Here is a 17,547-nt window from a genome sequence, read left to right as displayed (position 1 = left end):
AAGCTGTGAGTACCGGACGTGAGTCGTGCTTTGGTAGCTCAGCTGATAGAGCACTTGCCCGCGAAAGGCAAAGGTCCCTAGTTCGAGTCTCGTTCGGGCACACAGTTTTAATCTGCCAGGAAGTTTCATATCAGCGCACACTCCGCTGCAGAGTGAAAATCTCATTCTGGAAACATCCCCCAGGCTGTGGCTAAGCCATGTCTCCGCAATATCCTTTCTTTCAGGAGTGCTAGTTCTGCAAGGTTCGCAGAAGAGCTTCTGTAAAGTTTGGAAGGTAGGAGACGGATACTGGCAGAAGTAAAGCTGTGAGTACCGGACGTGAGTCGTGCTTCGGTAGCTCAGTTGGTAGAGCACTTGCCCGCGAAAGGCAAAGGTCCCGATTTCGAGTCTGGTCCGGGCACACAGTTTTAATCTGCCAGGAAGTTTCATATCAGCGCACACTCCGCTGCAGAGTGAAAATCTCATTCTGGAAACATCCCCCAGGCTGTGGCTAAGCCATGTCTCCACAATATCCTTTCTTTCAGGAGTGCTAGTTCTGCAAGGTTCGCAGAAGAGCTTCTGTAAAAATTGGAAGGTAGGAGACGGATACTGGCAGAAGTAAAGCTGTGAGTACCGGACGTGAGTCGTGCTTCGGTAGCTCAGTTGGTAGAGCACTTGCCCGCGAAAGGCAAAGGTCCCGAGTTCGAGTCTCGGTCGGGCACACAGTTTTAATCTGCCAGGAAGTTTCATATCAGCGCACACTCCGCTGCAGAGTGAAAATCTCATTCTGGAAACATCCCCCAGGCTGTGGCTAAGCCATGTCTCCGCAATATCCTTTCTTTCAGGAGTGCTAGTTCTGCAAGGTTCGCAGAAGAGCTTCTGTAAAGTTTGGAAGGTAGGAGACGGATACTGGCAGAAAAAAAGCTGTGAGTACCGCACGTGAGTCGTGCTTCGGAGGCTCAGTTGGTAGAGCACTTGCCCGCGAAAGGCGAAGGTCCCGAGTTCGAGTCTCGGTCGGGCACACAGTTTTAATCTGCCAGGAAGTTTCATATCAGCGCACACTCCGCTGCAGAGTGAAAATCTCATTCTGGAAACATCCCCCAGGCTGTGTCTAAGCCATGTCTCCGCAATATCCTTTCATTCAGGAGTGCTAGTTCTGCAAGGTTCGCAGAAGAGCTTCTGTAATGTTTGGAAGGAAGGAGACGGATACTGGCAGAAGTAAAGCTGTGAGTACCGGACGTGAGTCGTGCTTCGGTAGCTCAGTTGGTAGAGCACTTGCGCGCGAAAGGCAAGGGTCCCGAGTTCGAGTCTCGGTCGGGCACACAGTTTTAATCTGCCAGGAAGTTTCATATCAGCGCACACTCCGCTGCAGAGTGAAAATCTCATTCTGGAAACATCCCCCAGGCTGTGGCTAAGCCATATCTCCGCAATATCCTTTCTTTCAGGAGTGCTAGTTCTGCAAGTTTCGCAGAAGAGCTTCTGTAAAGTTTGGAAGGTAGGAGACGGATACTGGCAGAAGTAAAGCTGTGAGTACCGGACGTGAGTCGTGCTTCGGTAGCTCAGTTGGTAGAGCACTTGCCCACGAAAGGCAAAGGTCCCGAGTTCGAGTCTCGGTTGGGCACACAGTTTTAATCTGCCAGGAAGTTTCATATCAGCGCACACTGCGCTGTAGAGTGAAAATCTCATTCTGGAAACATCCCCCAGGCTGTGGCTAAGCCATGTCTCCGCAATATCCTTTCTTTCAGGAGTGCTAGTTCTGCAAGGTTCGCAGAAGAGCTTCTGTAAAGTTTGGAAGGTAGGAGACGGATACTGGCAGAAGTAAAGCTGTGAGTACCGGACGTGAGTCGTGCTTCGGTAGCTCAGTTGGTAGAGCACTTGCCCGCGAAAGGCAAAGGTCCCGAGTTGAAGTCTCGGTCGGGCACACAGTTTTAATCTGCCAGGAAGTTTCATATCAACGCACACTCCGCTGCAGAGTGAAAATCTCATTCTGGAAACATCCCCCAGGCTGTGGCTAAGCCATGTCTCCGCAATATCCTTTCTTTCAGGAGTGCTAGTTCTGCAAGGTTCGCAGAAGAGCTTCTGTAAAGTTTGGAAGGTAGGAGACGGATACTGGCAGAAGTAAAGCTGTGAGTACTGGACGTGAGTCGTTCTTTGGTAGCTCAGTTGGTAGAGCACTTGCCCGCGAAAGGAAAAGGTCCCGAGTTCGAGTCTCGGTCGGGCACACAGTTTTAATCTGCCAGGAAGTTTCATATCAGCGCACACTCCGCTGCAGAGTGAAAATCTCATTCTGGAAACACCCCCCAGGCTGTGGCTAAGCCATGTCTCCGCAATATCCGTTCTTTCAGGAGTGCTAGTTCTGCAAGGTTCGCAGAAGAGCTTCTGTAAAGTTTGGAAGGTAGGAGACAGATACTGGCAGAAGTAAAGCTGTGAGTACCGGACGTGAGTCGTGCTTTGGTAGCTCAGCTGATAGAGCACTTGCCCGCGAAAGGCAAAGGTCCCGAGTTCGAGTCTCGGTCGGGCACACAGTTTTAATCTGCCAGGAAGTTTCATATCAGCGCACACTCCGCTGCAGAGTGAAAATCTCATTCTGGAAACATCCCCCAGGCTGTGGCTAAGCCATGTCTCCGCAATATCCTTTCTTTCAGGAGTGCTAGTTCTGCAAGGTTCGCAGAAGAGCTTCTGTAAAGTTTGGAAGGTAGGAGATGGATACTGGCAGAAGTAAAGCTGTGAGTACCGGACGTGAGTCGTGCTTCGGTAGCTCAGTTGGTAGAGCACTTGCCCGCGAAAGGCAAAGGTCCCGAGTTCGAGTCTCGGTCGGGCACACAGTTTTAATCTGCCAGGAAGTTTCATATCAGCGCACACTCCGCTGCAGAGTGAAAATCTCATTTTGGAAACATCCCCCAGGCTGTGGCTAAGCCATGTCTCCGCAATATCCTTTCTTTCAGGAGTGCTAATTCTGCAAGGTTCGCGGAAGAGCTTCAGTAAAGTTTGGAAGGTAGGAGACGGATACTGGCAGAAGTAAAGCTGTGAGTACCGGACGTGAGTCGTGCTTCGGTAGCTCAGTTGGTAGAGCACTTGCCCGCGAAAGGCAAAGGTCCCGAGTTCGAGTCTCGGTCGGGCACACAGTTTTAATCTGCCAGGAAGTTTCATATCAGCGCACACTCCGCTGCAGAGTGAAAATCTCATTCTGGAAACATCCCCCAGGCTGTGGCTAAGCCATGTCTCCGCAATATCCTTTCATTCAGGAGTGCTAGTTCTGCAAGGTTCGCAGAAGAGCTTCTGTAAAGTTTGGAAGGTAGGAGACAGATACTGGCAGAAGTAAAGCTGTGAGTACCGGACGTGAGTCGTGCTTTGGTAGCTCAGCTGATAGAGCACTTGCCCGCGAAAGGCAAAGGTCCCGAGTTCGAGTCTCGGTCGGGCACACAGTTTTAATCTGCCAGGAAGTTTCATATCAGCGCACACTCCACTGCAGAGTGAAAATCTCATTCTGGAAACATCCCCCAGGCTGTGGCTAAGCCATGTCTCCGCAATATCCTTTCTTTCAGGAGTGCTAGTTCTGCAAGGTTCGCAGAAGAGCTTCTGTAAAGTTTGGAAGGTAGGAGATGGATACTGGCAGAAGTAAAGCTGTGAGTACCGGACGTGAGTCGTGCTTCGGTAGCTCAGTTGGTAGAGCACTTGCCCGCGAAAGGCAAAGGTCCCGAGTTCGAGTCTCGGTCGGGCACACAGTTTTAATCTGCCAGGAAGTTTCATATCAGCGCACACTCCGCTGCAGAGTGAAAATCTCATTCTGGAAACATCCCCGAGGCTGTGGCTAAGCCATGTCTCCGCAATATCCTTTCTTTCAGGAGTGCTAATTCTGCAAGGTTCGCGGAAGAGCTTCAGTAAAGTTTGGAAGGTAGGAGACGGATACTGGCAGAAGTAAAGCTGTGAGTACCGGACGTGAGTCGTGCTTCGGTAGCTCAGTTGGTAGAGCACTTGCCCGCGAAAGGCAAAGGTCCCGAGTTCGAGTCTCAGTCGGGCACACAGTTTTAATCTGCCAGGAAGTTTCATATCAGCGCACACTCCGCTGCAGAGTGAAAATCTTATTCTGGAAACATCCCCCAGGCTGTGGCTAAGCCATGTCTCCGCAATATCCTTTCTTTCAGGAGTGCTACTTCTGCAAGGTTCGCAGAAGAGCTTCTGTAAAGTTTGGAAGGAAGGAGACAGATACTGGCAGAAGTAAAGCTGTGAGTACCGGACGTGAGTCGTGCTTCGGTAGCTCAGTTGGTAGAGCACTTGCCCGCGAAAGGCAAGGGTCCCGAGTTCGAGTCTCGGTCGGGCATACAGTTTTAATCTGCCAGGAAGTTTCATATCAGCGCACACTCCGCTGCAGAGTGAAAATCTCATTCTGGAAACATCCCCCAGGCTGTGGCTAAGCCATATCTCCGCAATATCCTTTCTTTCAGGAGTGCTAGTTCTGCAAGGTTCGCAGAAGAGCTTCTGTAAAGTTTGGAAGGTAGGAGACGGATACTGGCAGAAGTAAAGCTGTGAGTACCGGACGTGAGTCGTGCTTCGGTAGCTCAGTTGGTAGAGCACTTGCCCGCGAAAGGCAAAGGTCCCGAGTTCGAGTCTCGGTCGGGCACACAGTTTTAATCTGCCAGGAAGTTTCATATCAGCGCACACTCCGCTGCAGAGTAAAAATCTCATTCTGGAAACATCCCCCAGGCTGTGGCTAAGCCATGTCTCCGCAATATCCTTTCTTTCAGGAGTGCTAGTTCTGCAAGGTTCGCAGAAGAGCTTCTGAAAAGTTTGGAAGATAGGAGACGGATACTGGCAGAAGTAAAGCTGTGAGTAACGGACGTGAGTCGTGCTTTGGTAGCTCAGCTGATAGAGCACTTGCCCGTGAAAGGCAAAGGTCCCTAGTTCGAGTCTCGGTCAGGCACACAGTTTTAATCTGCCAGGAAGTTTCATATCAGCGCACTTCCCGCTGCAGAGTGAAAATCTCATTCTGGAAACATCCCCCAGGCTGTAGCTAAGCCATGTCTCCGCAATATCCTTTCTTTCAGGAGTGCTAGTTCTGCAAGGTTCGCAGAAGAGCTTCTGTAAAGTTTCGAAGGTAGGAGACGGATACTGGCAGAAGTAAAGCTGTGAGTACCGGACGTGAGTCGTGCTTTGGTAGCTCAGCTGATAGAGCACTTGCCCGCGAAAGGCAAAGGTCCCGAGTTCGAGTCTCGGTCGGGCACACAGTTTTAATCTGCCAGGAAGTTTCATATCAGCGCACACTCCACTGCAGAGTGAAAATCTCATTCTGGAAACATCCCCCAGGCTGTGGCTAAGCCATGTCTCCGCAATATCCTTTCTTTCAGGAGTGCTAGTTCTGCAAGGTTCGCAGAAGAGCTTCTGTAAAGTTTGGAAGGTAGGAGACGGATACTGGCAGAAGTAAAGCTGTGAGTACCGGACGTGAGTCGTGCTTCGGTAGCTCAGTTGGTAGAGCACTTGCCCGCGAAAGGCAAAGGTCCCGAGTTCGAGTCTCGGTCGGGCACACAGTTTTAATCTTCCAGGAAGTTTCATATCAGCGCACACTCCGCTGCAGAGTGAAAATCTCATTCTGGAAACATCCCCCAGGCTGTGGCTAAGCCGTGTCTCCGCAATATCCTTTCTTTCAGGAGTGCTAATTCTGCAAGGTTCGCGGAAGAGCTTCAGTAAAGTTTGGAAGGTAGGAGACGGATACTGGCAGAAGTAAAGCTGTGAGTACCGGACGTGAGTCGTGCTTCGGTAGCTCAGTTGGTAGAGCACTTGCCCGCGAAAGGCAAAGGTCCCGAGTTCGAGTCTCGGTCGGGCACACAGTTTTAATCTGCCAGGAAGTTTCATATCAGCGCACACTCCGCTGCAGAGTGAAAATCTTATTCTGGAAACATCCCCCAGGCTGTGGCTAAGCCATGTCTCCGCAATATCCTTTCTTTCAGGAGAGCTACTTCTGCAAGGTTCGCAGAAGAGCTTCTGTAAAGTTTTGAAGGAAGGAGACGGATACTGGCAGAAGTAAAGCTGTGAGTACCGGACGTGAGTCGTGCTTCGGTAGCTCAGTTGGTAGAGCACTTGCCCGCGAAAGGCAAGGGTCCCGAGTTCGAGTCTCGGTCGGGCACACAGTTTTAATCTGCCAGGAAGTTTCATATCAGCGCACACTCCGCTGCAGAGTGAAAATCTCATTCTGGAAACATCCCCCAGGCTGTGGCTAAGCCATATCTCCGCAATATCCTTTCTTTCAGGAGTGTTAGTTCTGCAAGGTTCGCAGAAGAGCTTCTGTAAAGTTTGGAAGGTAGGAGACGGATACTGGCAGAAGTAAAGCTGTGAGTACCGGACGTGAGTCGTGCTTCGGTAGCTCAGTTGGTAGAGCACTTGCCCGCGAAAGGCAAAGGTCCCGAGTTCGAGTCTCGGTCGGGCACACAGTTTTAATCTGCCAGGAAGTTTCATATCAGCGCACACTCCGCTGCAGAGTAAAAATCTCATTCTGGAAACATCCCCCAGGCTGTGGCTAAGCCATGTCTCCGCAATATCCTTTCTTTCAGGAGTGCTAGTTCTGCAAGGTTCGCAGAAGAGCTTCTGAAAAGTTTGGAAGATAGGAGACGGATACTGGCAGAAGTAAAGCTGTGAGTAACGGACGTGAGTCGTGCTTTGGTAGCTCAGCTGATAGAGCACTTGCCCGTGAAAGGCAAAGGTCCCGAGTTCGAGTCTCGGTCAGGCACACAGTTTTAATCTGCCAGGAAGTTTCATATCAGCGCACACTCCGCTGCAGAGTGAAAATCTCATTCTGGAAACATCCCCCAGGCTGTAGCTAAGCCATGTCTCCGCAATATCCTTTCTTTCAGGAGTGCTAGTTCTGCAAGTTTCGCAGAAGAGCTTCTGTAAAGTTTGGAAGGTAGGAGACGGATACTGGCAGAAGTAAAGCTGTGAGTACCGGACGTGAGTCGTGCTTTGGTAGCTCAGTTGGTAGAGCACTTGCCCGCGAAAGGCAAAGGTCCCGAGTTGAAGTCTTGGTTGTGCACACAGTTTTAATCTGCCAGGAAGTTTCATATCAGCGCACACTCCGCTGCAGAGTGAAAGTCTCATTCTGGAAACATCCCCCAGGCTGTGGCTAAGCCATATCTCCGCAATATCCTTTCTTTCAGGAGTGCTAGTTCTGCAAGGTTCGCAGAAGAGCTTCTGTAAAATTTGGAAGGTTGGAGACGGATACTGGCAGAAGTAAAGCTGTGAGTACCGGACGTGAGTCGTGCTTCGGTAGCTCAGTTGGTAGAGCACTTGCCCGCGAAAGGCAAAGGTCCCGAGTTCGAGTCTCGGTCGGGCACACAGTTTTAATCTGCCAGGAAGTTTCATATCAGCGCACACTCCGCTGCAGAGTGAAAATCTCATTCTGGAAACATCCCCCAGGCTGTGGCTAAGCCATGTCTCCGCAATATCCTTTCTTTCAGGAGTGCTAGTTCTGCAAGGTTCGCAGAAGAGCTTCTGTAAAGTTTGGAAGGTAGGAGATGGATACTGGCAGAAGTAAAGCTGTGAGTACCGGACGTGAGTCGTGCTTCGGTAGCTCAGTTGGTAGAGCACTTGCCCGCGAAAGGCAAAGGTCCCGAGTTCGAGTCTCGGTCGGGCACACAGTTTTAATCTGCCAGGAAGTTTCATATCAGCGCACACTCCGCTGCAGAGTGAAAATCTCATTCTGGAAACATCCCCCAGGCTGTGGCTAAGCCATGTCTCCGCAATATCCTTTCTTTCAGGAGTGCTAATTCTGCAAGGTTCGCGGAAGAGCTTCAGTAAAGTTTGGAAGGTAGGAGACGGATACTGGCAGAAGTAAAGCTGTGAGTACCGGACGTGAGTCGTGCTTCGGTAGCTCAGTTGGTAGAGCACTTGCCCGCGAAAGGCAAAGGTCCCGAGTTCGAGTCTCGGTCGGGCACACAGTTTTAATCTGCCAGGAAGTTTCATATCAGCGCACACTCCGCTGCAGAGTGAAAATCTCATTCTGGAAACATCCCCCAGGCTGTGGCTAAGCCATGTCTCCGCAATATCCTTTCTTTCAGGAGTGCTAGTTCTGCAAGGTTCGCAGAAGAGCTTCTGTAAAGTTTGGAAGGTAGGAGACAGATACTGGCAGAAGTAAAGCTGTGAGTACCGGACGTGAGTCGTGCTTTGGTAGCTCAGCTGATAGAGCACTTGCCCGCGAAAGGCAAAGGTCCCAAGTTCGAGTCTCGGTCGGGCACACAGTTTTAATCTGCCAGGAAGTTTCATATCAGCGCACACTCCACTGCAGAGTGAAAATCTCATTCTGGAAACATCCCCCAGGCTGTGGCTAAGCCATGTCTCCGCAATATCCTTTCTTTCAGGAGTGCTAGTTCTGCAAGGTTCGCAGAAGAGCTTCTGTAAAGTTTGGAAGGTAGGAGATGGATACTGGCAGAAGTAAAGCTGTGAGTACCGGACGTGAGTCGTGCTTCGGTAGCTCAGTTGGTAGAGCACTTGCCCGCGAAAGGCAAAGGTCCCGAGTTCGAGTCTCGGTCGGGCACACAGTTTTAATCTGCCAGGAAGTTTCATATCAGCGCACACTCCGCTGCAGAGTGAAAATCTCATTCTGGAAACATCCCCGAGGCTGTGGCTAAGCCATGTCTCCGCAATATCCTTTCTTTCAGGAGTGCTAATTCTGCAAGGTTCGCGGAAGAGCTTCAGTAAAGTTTGGAAGGTAGGAGACGGATACTGGCAGAAGTAAAGCTGTGAGTACCGGACGTGAGTCGTGCTTCGGTAGCTCAGTTGGTAGAGCACTTGCCCGCGAAAGGCAAAGGTCCCGAGTTCGAGTCTCAGTCGGGCACACAGTTTTAATCTGCCAGGAAGTTTCATATCAGCGCACACTCCGCTGCAGAGTGAAAATCTTATTCTGGAAACATCCCCCAGGCTGTGGCTAAGCCATGTCTCCGCAATATCCTTTCTTTCAGGAGTGCTACTTCTGCAAGGTTCGCAGAAGAGCTTCTGTAAAGTTTGGAAGGAAGGAGACAGATACTGGCAGAAGTAAAGCTGTGAGTACCGGACGTGAGTCGTGCTTCGGTAGCTCAGTTGGTAGAGCACTTGCCCGCGAAAGGCAAGGGTCCCGAGTTCGAGTCTCGGTCGGGCATACAGTTTTAATCTGCCAGGAAGTTTCATATCAGCGCACACTCCGCTGCAGAGTGAAAATCTCATTCTGGAAACATCCCCCAGGCTGTGGCTAAGCCATATCTCCGCAATATCCTTTCTTTCAGGAGTGCTAGTTCTGCAAGGTTCGCAGAAGAGCTTCTGTAAAGTTTGGAAGGTAGGAGACGGATACTGGCAGAAGTAAAGCTGTGAGTACCGGACGTGAGTCGTGCTTCGGTAGCTCAGTTGGTAGAGCACTTGCCCGCGAAAGGCAAAGGTCCCGAGTTCGAGTCTCGGTCGGGCACACAGTTTTAATCTGCCAGGAAGTTTCATATCAGCGCACACTCCGCTGCAGAGTAAAAATCTCATTCTGGAAACATCCCCCAGGCTGTGGCTAAGCCATGTCTCCGCAATATCCTTTCTTTCAGGAGTGCTAGTTCTGCAAGGTTCGCAGAAGAGCTTCTGAAAAGTTTGGAAGATAGGAGACGGATACTGGCAGAAGTAAAGCTGTGAGTAACGGACGTGAGTCGTGCTTTGGTAGCTCAGCTGATAGAGCACTTGCCCGTGAAAGGCAAAGGTCCCTAGTTCGAGTCTCGGTCAGGCACACAGTTTTAATCTGCCAGGAAGTTTCATATCAGCGCACACCCCGCTGCAGAGTGAAAATCTCATTCTGGAAACATCCCCCAGGCTGTAGCTAAGCCATGTCTCCGCAATATCCTTTCTTTCAGGAGTGCTAGTTCTGCAAGGTTCGCAGAAGAGCTTCTGTAAAGTTTCGAAGGTAGGAGACGGATACTGGCAGAAGTAAAGCTGTGAGTACCGGACGTGAGTCGTGCTTTGGTAGCTCAGCTGATAGAGCACTTGCCCGCGAAAGGCAAAGGTCCCGAGTTCGAGTCTCGGTCGGGCACACAGTTTTAATCTGCCAGGAAGTTTCATATCAGCGCACACTCCACTGCAGAGTGAAAATCTCATTCTGGAAACATCCCCCAGGCTGTGGCTAAGCCATGTCTCCGCAATATCCTTTCTTTCAGGAGTGCTAGTTCTGCAAGGTTCGCAGAAGAGCTTCTGTAAAGTTTGGAAGGTAGGAGACGGATACTGGCAGAAGTAAAGCTGTGAGTACCGGACGTGAGTCGTGCTTCGGTAGCTCAGTTGGTAGAGCACTTGCCCGCGAAAGGCAAAGGTCCCGAGTTCGAGTCTCGGTCGGGCACACAGTTTTAATCTGCCAGGAAGTTTCATATCAGCGCACACTCCGCTGCAGAGTGAAAATCTCATTCTGGAAACATCCCCCAGGCTGTGGCTAAGCCGTGTCTCCGCAATATCCTTTCTTTCAGGAGTGCTAATTCTGCAAGGTTCGCGGAAGAGCTTCAGTAAAGTTTGGAAGGTAGGAGACGGATACTGGCAGAAGTAAAGCTGTGAGTACCAGACGTGAGTCGTGCTTCGGTAGCTCAGTTGGTAGAGCACTTGCCCGCGAAAGGCAAAGGTCCCGAGTTCGAGTCTCGGTCGGGCACACAGTTTTAATCTGCCAGGAAGTTTCATATCAGCGCACACTCCGCTGCAGAGTGAAAATCTTATTCTGGAAACATCCCCCAGGCTGTGGCTAAGCCATGTCTCCGCAATATCCTTTCTTTCAGGAGAGCTACTTCTGCAAGGTTCGCAGAAGAGCTTCTGTAAAGTTTTGAAGGAAGGAGACGGATACTGGCAGAAGTAAAGCTGTGAGTACCGGACGTGAGTCGTGCTTCGGTAGCTCAGTTGGTAGAGCACTTGCCCGCGAAAGGCAAGGGTCCCGAGTTCGAGTCTCGGTCGGGCACACAGTTTTAATCTGCCAGGAAGTTTCATATCAGCGCACACTCCGCTGCAGAGTGAAAATCTCATTCTGGAAACATCCCCCAGGCTGTGGCTAAGCCATATCTCCGCAATATCCTTTCTTTCAGGAGTGTTAGTTCTGCAAGGTTCGCAGAAGAGCTTCTGTAAAGTTTGGAAGGTAGGAGACGGATACTGGCAGAAGTAAAGCTGTGAGTACCGGACGTGAGTCGTGCTTCGGTAGCTCAGTTGGTAGAGCACTTGCCCGCGAAAGGCAAAGGTCCCGAGTTCGAGTCTCGGTCGGGCACACAGTTTTAATCTGCCAGGAAGTTTCATATCAGCGCACACTCCGCTGCAGAGTAAAAATCTCATTCTGGAAACATCCCCCAGGCTGTGGCTAAGCCATGTCTCCGCAATATCCTTTCTTTCAGGAGTGCTAGTTCTGCAAGGTTCGCAGAAGAGCTTCTGAAAAGTTTGGAAGATAGGAGACGGATACTGGCAGAAGTAAAGCTGTGAGTAACGGACGTGAGTCGTGCTTTGGTAGCTCAGCTGATAGAGCACTTGCCCGTGAAAGGCAAAGGTCCCGAGTTCGAGTCTCGGTCAGGCACACAGTTTTAATCTGCCAGGAAGTTTCATATCAGCGCACACTCCGCTGCAGAGTGAAAATCTCATTCTGGAAACATCCCCCAGGCTGTAGCTAAGCCATGTCTCCGCAATATCCTTTCTTTCAGGAGTGCTAGTTCTGCAAGGTTCGCAGAAGAGCTTCTGTAAAGTTTGGAAGGTAGGAGACGGATACTGGCAGAAGTAAAGCTGTGAGTACCGGACGTGAGTCGTGCTTTGGTAGCTCAGTTGGTAGAGCACTTGCCCGCGAAAGGCAAAGGTCCCGAGTTGAAGTCTTGGTTGTGCACACAGTTTTAATCTGCCAGGAAGTTTCATATCAGCGCACACTCCGCTGCAGAGTGAAAGTCTCATTCTGGAAACATCCCCCAGGCTGTGGCTAAGCCATATCTCCGCAATATCCTTTCTTTCAGGAGTGCTAGTTCTGCAAGGTTCGCAGAAGAGCTTCTGTAAAATTTGGAAGGTTGGAGACGGATACTGGCAGAAGTAAAGCTGTGAGTACCGGACGTGAGTCGTGCTTCGGTAGCTCAGTTGGTAGAGCACTTGCCCGCGAAAGGCAAAGGTCCCGAGTTCGAGTCTCGGTCGGGCACACAGTTTTAATCTGCCAGGAAGTTTCATATCAGCGCACACTCCGCTGCAGAGTGAAAATCTCATTCTGGAAACATCCCCCAGGCTGTGGCTAAGCCATATCTCCGCAATATCCTTTCTTTCAGGAGTGCTAGTTCTGCAAGGTTCGCAGAAGAGCTTCTGTAAAGTTTGGAAGGTAGGAGACGGATACTGGCAGAAGTAAAGCTGTGAGTACCGGACGTGAGTCGTGCTTCGGTAGCTCAGTTGGTAGAGCACTTGCCCGCGAAAGGCAAAGGTCCCGAGTTCGAGTCTCGGTCGGACACACAGTTTTAATCTGCCAGGAAGTTTCATATCAGCGCACACTCCGCTGCAGAGTGAAAATCTCATTCTGGAATCATCCCCCAGGCTGTGGCTAAGCCATGTCTCCGCAATATCCTTTCTTTCAGGAGTGCTAGTTCTGCAAGGTTCGCAGAAGAGCTTCTGTAAAGTTTGGAAGGTAGGAGACAGATACTGGCAGAAGTAAAGCTGTGAGTACCGGACGTGAGTCGTGCTTCGGAGGCTCAGTTGGTAGAGCACTTGCCCGCGAAAGGCAAAGGTCCCGAGTTCGAGTCTCGGTCGGGCACACAGTTTTAATCTGCCAGGAAGTTTCATATCAGCGCACACTCCGCTGCAGAGTGAAAATCTCATTCTGGAAACATCCCCCAGGCTGTGGCTAAGCCATGTCTCCGCAATATCCTTTCTTTCAGGAGTGCTAGTTCTGCAAAGTTCGCAGAAGAGCTTCTGTAAAGTTTGGAAGGAAGGAGACGGATACTGGCAGAAGTAAAGCTGTGAGTACCGGACGTGAGTCGTGCTTCGGTAGCTCAGTTGGTAGAGCACTTGCCCGCGAAAGGCAAAGGTCTCGAGTTCGAGTCTCGGTCGGGCACACAGTTTTAATCTGCCAGGAAGTTTCATATGAGCACACACTCCGCTGCAGAGTGAAAATCTCATTCTGGAAACATCCCCCAGGCTGTGGCTAAGCCATGTCTCCGCAATATCCTTTCTTTCAGGAGTGCTAGTTCTGCAAGTTTCGCAGAAGAGCTTCTGTAAAGTTTGTAAGGTAGGAGACGGATACTGGCAGAAGTAAAGCTGTGAGTACCGGACGTGAGTCGTGCTTCGGTAGCTCAGTTGGTAGAGCACTTGCCCGCGAAAGGCAAAGGTCCCGAGTTCGAGTCTCGGTCGGACACACAGTTTTTATCTGCCAGGAAGTTTCATATCAGCGCACACTCCGCTGCAGAGTGAAAATCTTATTCTGGAAACATCCCCCAGTCTGTGGCTAAGCCATGTCTCCGCAATATCCTTTCTTTCAGGGGTGCTAGTTCTGCAAGGTTCGCAGAAGAGCTTCTGTAAAGTTTGGAAGGAAGGAGACGGATACTGGCAGAAGTAAAGCTGTGAGTACCGGACGTGAGTCGTGCTTCGGTAGCTCAGTTGGTAGAGCACTTGCCCGCGAAAGGCAATGGTCCCGAGTTCGAGTCTCGGTCGGGCACACAGTTTTAATCTGCCAGGAAGTTTCATATCAGCGCACACTCCGCTGCAGAGTGAAAATCTCATTCTGGAAACATCCCCCAGGCTGTGGCTAAGCCATGTCTCCGCAATATCCTTTCTTTCAGGAGTGCTAGTTCTGCAAGGTTCACGGAAGAGCTTCTGTAAAGTTTGGAAGGTAGGAGACGGATACTGGCAGAAGTAAAGCTGTGAGTACCGGACGTGAGTCGTGCTTCGGTAGCTCAGTTGGTAGAGCACTTGCCCGCGAAAGGCAAAGGTCCCGAGTTCGAGTCTCAGTCGGGCACACAGTTTTAATCTGCCAGGAAGTTTCATATCAGCGCACACTCCGCTGCAGAGTGAAAATCTTATTCTGGAAACATCCCCCAGGCTGTGGCTAAGCCATGTCTCCGCAATATCCTTTCTTTCAGGAGTGCTACTTCTGCAAGGTTCGCAGAAGAGCTTCTGTAAAGTTTGGAAGGAAGGAGACAGATACTGGCAGAAGTAAAGCTGTGAGTACCGGACGTGAGTCGTGCTTCGGTAGCTCAGTTGGTAGAGCACTTGCCCGCGAAAGGCAAGGGTCCCGAGTTCGAGTCTCGGTCGGGCATACAGTTTTAATCTGCCAGGAAGTTTCATATCAGCGCACACTCCGCTGCAGAGTGAAAATCTCATTCTGGAAACATCCCCCAGGCTGTGGCTAAGCCATATCTCCGCAATATCCTTTCTTTCAGGAGTGCTAGTTCTGCAAGGTTCGCAGAAGAGCTTCTGTAAAGTTTGGAAGGTAGGAGACGGATACTGGCAGAAGTAAAGCTGTGAGTACCGGACGTGAGTCGTGCTTCGGTAGCTCAGTTGGTAGAGCACTTGCCCGCGAAAGGCAAAGGTCCCGAGTTCGAGTCTCGGTCGGGCACACAGTTTTAATCTGCCAGGAAGTTTCATATCAGCGCACACTCCGCTGCAGAGTAAAAATCTCATTCTGGAAACACCCCCCAGGCTGTGGCTAAGCCATGTCTCCGCAATATCCTTTCTTTCAGGAGTGCTAGTTCTGCAAGGTTCGCAGAAGAGCTTCTGAAAAGTTTGGAAGATAGGAGACGGATACTGGCAGAAGTAAAGCTGTGAGTAACGGACGTGAGTCGTGCTTTGGTAGCTCAGCTGATAGAGCACTTGCCCGTGAAAGGCAAAGGTCCCTAGTTCGAGTCTCGGTCAGGCACACAGTTTTAATCTGCCAGGAAGTTTCATATCAGCGCACACTCCGCTGCAGAGTGAAAATCTCATTCTGGAAACATCCCCCAGGCTGTAGCTAAGCCATGTCTCCGCAATATCCTTTCTTTCAGGAGTGCTAGTTCTGCAAGGTTCGCAGAAGAGCTTCTGTAAAAGTTTCGAAGGTAGGAGACGGATACTGGCAGAAGTAAAGCTGTGAGTACCGGACGTGAGTCGTGCTTTGGTAGCTCAGCTGATAGAGCACTTGCCCGCGAAAGGCAAAGGTCCCGAGTTCGAGTCTCGGTCGGGCATACAGTTTTAATCTGCCAGGAAGTTTCATATCAGCGCACACTCCACTGCAGAGTGAAAATCTCATTCTGGAAACATCCCCCAGGCTGTGGCTAAGCCATGTCTCCGCAATATCCTTTCTTTCAGGAGTGCTAGTTCTGCAAGGTTCGCAGAAGAGCTTCTGTAAAGTTTGGAAGGTAGGAGACGGATACTGGCAGAAGTAAAGCTGTGAGTACCGGACGTGAGTCGTGCTTCGGTAGCTCAGTTGGTAGAGCACTTGCCCGCGAAAGGCAAAGGTCCCGAGTTCGAGTCTCGGTCGGGCACACAGTTTTAATCTGCCAGGAAGTTTCATATCAGCGCACACTCCGCTGCAGAGTGAAAGTCTCATTCTGGAAACATCCCCGAGGCTGTGGCTAAGCCGTGTCTCCGCAATATCCTTTCTTTCAGGAGTGCTAATTCTGCAAGGTTCGCGGAAGAGCTTCAGTAAAGTTTGGAAGGTAGGAGACGGATACTGGCAGAAGTAAAGCTGTGAGTACCGGACGTGAGTCGTGCTTCGGTAGCTCAGTTGGTAGAGCACTTGCCCGCGAAAGGCAAAGGTCCCGAGTTCGAGTCTCGGTCGGGCACACAGTTTTAATCTGCCAGGAAGTTTCATATCAGCGCACACTCCGCTGCAGAGTGAAAATCTTATTCTGGAAACATCCCCCAGGCTGTGGCTAAGCCATGTCTCCGCAATATCCTTTCTTTCAGGAGAGCTACTTCTGCAAGGTTCGCAGAAGAGCTTCTGTAAAGTTTTGAAGGAAGGAGACGGATACTGGCAGAAGTAAAGCTGTGAGTACCGGACGTGAGTCGTGCTTCGGTAGCTCAGTTGGTAGAGCACTTGCCCGCGAAAGGCAAGGGTCCCAAGTTCGAGTCTCGGTCGGGCACACAGTTTTAATCTGCCAGGAAGTTTCATATCAGCGCACACTCCGCTGCAGAGTGAAAATCTCATTCTGGAAACATCCCCCAGGCTGTGGCTAAGCCATATCTCCGCAATATCCTTTCTTTCAGGAGTGTTAGTTCTGCAAGGTTCGCAGAAGAGCTTCTGTAAAGTTTGGAAGGTAGGAGACGGATACTGGCAGAAGTAAAGCTGTGAGTACCGTCCGTGAGTCGTGCTTCGGTAGCTCAGTTGGTAGAGCACTTGCCCGCGAAAGGCAAAGGTCCCGAGTTCGAGTCTCGGTCGGGCACACAGTTTTAATCTGCCAGGAAGTTTCATATCAGCGCACACTCCGCTGCAGAGTAAAAATCTCATTCTGGAAACATCCCCCAGGCTGTGGCTAAGCCATGTCTCCGCAATATCCTTTCTTTCAGGAGTGCTAGTTCTGCAAGGTTCGCAGAAGAGCTTCTGAAAAGTTTGGAAGATAGGAGACGGATACTGGCAGAAGTAAAGCTGTGAGTAACGGACGTGAGTCGTGCTTTGGTAGCTCAGCTGATAGAGCACTTGCCCGTGAAAGGCAAAAGTCCCGAGTTCGAGTCTCGGTCAGGCACACAGTTTTAATCTGCCAGGAAGTTTCATATCAGCGCACACTCCGCTGCAGAGTGAAAATCTCATTCTGGAAACATCCCCCAGGCTGTAGCTAAGCCATGTCTCCGCAATATCCTTTCTTTCAGGAGTGCTAGTTCTGCAAGTTTCGCAGAAGAGCTTCTGTAAAGTTTGGAAGGTAGGAGACGGATACTGGCAGAAGTAAAGCTGTGAGTACCGGACGTGAGTCGTGCTTTGGTAGCTCAGTTGGTAGAGCACTTGCCCGCGAAAGGCAAAGGTCCCGAGTTGAAGTCTTGGTTGTGCACACAGTTTTAATCTGCCAGGAAGTTTCATATCAGCGCACACTCCGCTGCAGAGTGAAAGTCTCATTCTGGAAACATCCCCCAGGCTGTGGCTAAGCCATATCTCCGCAATATCCTTTCTTTCAGGAGTGCTAGTTCTGCAAGGTTCGCAGAAGAGCTTCTGTAAAATTTGGAAGGTAGGAGACGGATACTGGCAGAAGTAAAGCTGTGAGTACCGGACGTGAGTCGTGCTTCGGTAGCTCAGTTGGTAGAGCACTTGCCCGCGAAAGGCAAAGGTCCCGAGTTCGAGTCTCGGTCGGGCACACAGTTTTAATCTGCCAGGAAGTTTCATATCAGCGCACACTCCGCTGCAGAGTGAAAATCTCATTCTGGAAACATCCCCCAGGCTGTGGCTAAGCCATATCTCCGCAATATCCTTTCTTTCAGGAGTGCTAGTTCTGCAAGGTTCGCAGAAGAGCTTCTGTAAAGTTTGGAAGGTAGGAGACGGATACTGGCAGAAGTAAAGCTGTGAGTACCGGACGTGAGTCGTGCTTCGGAGGCTCAGTTGGTAGAGCACTTGCCCGCGAAACGCAGAGGTCCCAAGTTCGAGTCTCGGTCGGGCACACAGTTTTAATCTGCCAGGAAGTTTCATATCAGCGCACACTCCGC

At 50.6% G+C, this 17,547-nt stretch overlaps 27 non-coding genes across 27 annotated transcripts; all 27 read left to right on the top strand.

Annotated features, from left to right (window-relative positions):
- Positions 1-626: 626 nt before the first annotated feature.
- On the top strand, positions 627-701 carry Trnas-cga (transfer RNA serine (anticodon CGA)). The gene has a single exon. It is a non-coding gene; the product is annotated as a tRNA-Ser (tRNA).
- A 2,025-nt stretch (positions 702-2,726) lies between these two features.
- Trnas-cga (transfer RNA serine (anticodon CGA)) lies at positions 2,727-2,801 on the top strand. Its single transcript has one exon. It is a non-coding gene; the product is annotated as a tRNA-Ser (tRNA).
- Positions 2,802-3,026: 225 nt separating this feature from the next.
- On the top strand, positions 3,027-3,101 carry Trnas-cga (transfer RNA serine (anticodon CGA)). Its single transcript has one exon. It is a non-coding gene; the product is annotated as a tRNA-Ser (tRNA).
- Positions 3,102-3,626: 525 nt separating this feature from the next.
- Trnas-cga (transfer RNA serine (anticodon CGA)) lies at positions 3,627-3,701 on the top strand. Its single transcript has one exon. It is a non-coding gene; the product is annotated as a tRNA-Ser (tRNA).
- A 525-nt stretch (positions 3,702-4,226) lies between these two features.
- Trnas-cga (transfer RNA serine (anticodon CGA)) lies at positions 4,227-4,301 on the top strand. The gene has a single exon. It is a non-coding gene; the product is annotated as a tRNA-Ser (tRNA).
- Positions 4,302-4,526: 225 nt separating this feature from the next.
- On the top strand, positions 4,527-4,601 carry Trnas-cga (transfer RNA serine (anticodon CGA)). Its single transcript has one exon. It is a non-coding gene; the product is annotated as a tRNA-Ser (tRNA).
- Positions 4,602-5,426: 825 nt separating this feature from the next.
- On the top strand, positions 5,427-5,501 carry Trnas-cga (transfer RNA serine (anticodon CGA)). The gene has a single exon. It is a non-coding gene; the product is annotated as a tRNA-Ser (tRNA).
- Positions 5,502-5,726: 225 nt separating this feature from the next.
- Trnas-cga (transfer RNA serine (anticodon CGA)) lies at positions 5,727-5,801 on the top strand. The gene has a single exon. It is a non-coding gene; the product is annotated as a tRNA-Ser (tRNA).
- Positions 5,802-6,326: 525 nt separating this feature from the next.
- Trnas-cga (transfer RNA serine (anticodon CGA)) lies at positions 6,327-6,401 on the top strand. Its single transcript has one exon. It is a non-coding gene; the product is annotated as a tRNA-Ser (tRNA).
- Positions 6,402-7,226: 825 nt separating this feature from the next.
- On the top strand, positions 7,227-7,301 carry Trnas-cga (transfer RNA serine (anticodon CGA)). The gene has a single exon. It is a non-coding gene; the product is annotated as a tRNA-Ser (tRNA).
- Positions 7,302-7,526: 225 nt separating this feature from the next.
- Positions 7,527-7,601, top strand: Trnas-cga (transfer RNA serine (anticodon CGA)). Its single transcript has one exon. It is a non-coding gene; the product is annotated as a tRNA-Ser (tRNA).
- A 225-nt stretch (positions 7,602-7,826) lies between these two features.
- Positions 7,827-7,901, top strand: Trnas-cga (transfer RNA serine (anticodon CGA)). The gene has a single exon. It is a non-coding gene; the product is annotated as a tRNA-Ser (tRNA).
- Positions 7,902-8,426: 525 nt separating this feature from the next.
- On the top strand, positions 8,427-8,501 carry Trnas-cga (transfer RNA serine (anticodon CGA)). The gene has a single exon. It is a non-coding gene; the product is annotated as a tRNA-Ser (tRNA).
- Positions 8,502-9,026: 525 nt separating this feature from the next.
- Positions 9,027-9,101, top strand: Trnas-cga (transfer RNA serine (anticodon CGA)). Its single transcript has one exon. It is a non-coding gene; the product is annotated as a tRNA-Ser (tRNA).
- A 225-nt stretch (positions 9,102-9,326) lies between these two features.
- Positions 9,327-9,401, top strand: Trnas-cga (transfer RNA serine (anticodon CGA)). The gene has a single exon. It is a non-coding gene; the product is annotated as a tRNA-Ser (tRNA).
- Positions 9,402-10,226: 825 nt separating this feature from the next.
- Trnas-cga (transfer RNA serine (anticodon CGA)) lies at positions 10,227-10,301 on the top strand. Its single transcript has one exon. It is a non-coding gene; the product is annotated as a tRNA-Ser (tRNA).
- Positions 10,302-10,526: 225 nt separating this feature from the next.
- Positions 10,527-10,601, top strand: Trnas-cga (transfer RNA serine (anticodon CGA)). Its single transcript has one exon. It is a non-coding gene; the product is annotated as a tRNA-Ser (tRNA).
- Positions 10,602-11,126: 525 nt separating this feature from the next.
- On the top strand, positions 11,127-11,201 carry Trnas-cga (transfer RNA serine (anticodon CGA)). The gene has a single exon. It is a non-coding gene; the product is annotated as a tRNA-Ser (tRNA).
- Positions 11,202-12,026: 825 nt separating this feature from the next.
- Positions 12,027-12,101, top strand: Trnas-cga (transfer RNA serine (anticodon CGA)). The gene has a single exon. It is a non-coding gene; the product is annotated as a tRNA-Ser (tRNA).
- A 226-nt stretch (positions 12,102-12,327) lies between these two features.
- On the top strand, positions 12,328-12,402 carry Trnas-cga (transfer RNA serine (anticodon CGA)). Its single transcript has one exon. It is a non-coding gene; the product is annotated as a tRNA-Ser (tRNA).
- Positions 12,403-13,227: 825 nt separating this feature from the next.
- Trnas-cga (transfer RNA serine (anticodon CGA)) lies at positions 13,228-13,302 on the top strand. The gene has a single exon. It is a non-coding gene; the product is annotated as a tRNA-Ser (tRNA).
- Positions 13,303-14,126: 824 nt separating this feature from the next.
- On the top strand, positions 14,127-14,201 carry Trnas-cga (transfer RNA serine (anticodon CGA)). The gene has a single exon. It is a non-coding gene; the product is annotated as a tRNA-Ser (tRNA).
- A 225-nt stretch (positions 14,202-14,426) lies between these two features.
- On the top strand, positions 14,427-14,501 carry Trnas-cga (transfer RNA serine (anticodon CGA)). The gene has a single exon. It is a non-coding gene; the product is annotated as a tRNA-Ser (tRNA).
- An 826-nt stretch (positions 14,502-15,327) lies between these two features.
- Positions 15,328-15,402, top strand: Trnas-cga (transfer RNA serine (anticodon CGA)). Its single transcript has one exon. It is a non-coding gene; the product is annotated as a tRNA-Ser (tRNA).
- Positions 15,403-15,627: 225 nt separating this feature from the next.
- On the top strand, positions 15,628-15,702 carry Trnas-cga (transfer RNA serine (anticodon CGA)). Its single transcript has one exon. It is a non-coding gene; the product is annotated as a tRNA-Ser (tRNA).
- Positions 15,703-16,227: 525 nt separating this feature from the next.
- Positions 16,228-16,302, top strand: Trnas-cga (transfer RNA serine (anticodon CGA)). The gene has a single exon. It is a non-coding gene; the product is annotated as a tRNA-Ser (tRNA).
- Positions 16,303-17,127: 825 nt separating this feature from the next.
- Positions 17,128-17,202, top strand: Trnas-cga (transfer RNA serine (anticodon CGA)). The gene has a single exon. It is a non-coding gene; the product is annotated as a tRNA-Ser (tRNA).
- Positions 17,203-17,547: the final 345 nt, after the last annotated feature.

This window comes from Schistocerca gregaria, chromosome 4 (assembly GCF_023897955.1).
Source record: "Schistocerca gregaria isolate iqSchGreg1 chromosome 4, iqSchGreg1.2, whole genome shotgun sequence".
In the NCBI taxonomy this organism is placed as follows: domain Eukaryota; kingdom Metazoa; phylum Arthropoda; class Insecta; order Orthoptera; family Acrididae; genus Schistocerca; species Schistocerca gregaria.
Note: the sequence above shows the minus strand (reverse complement) of the source record. Positions and strands in the feature narration are given on the sequence as shown.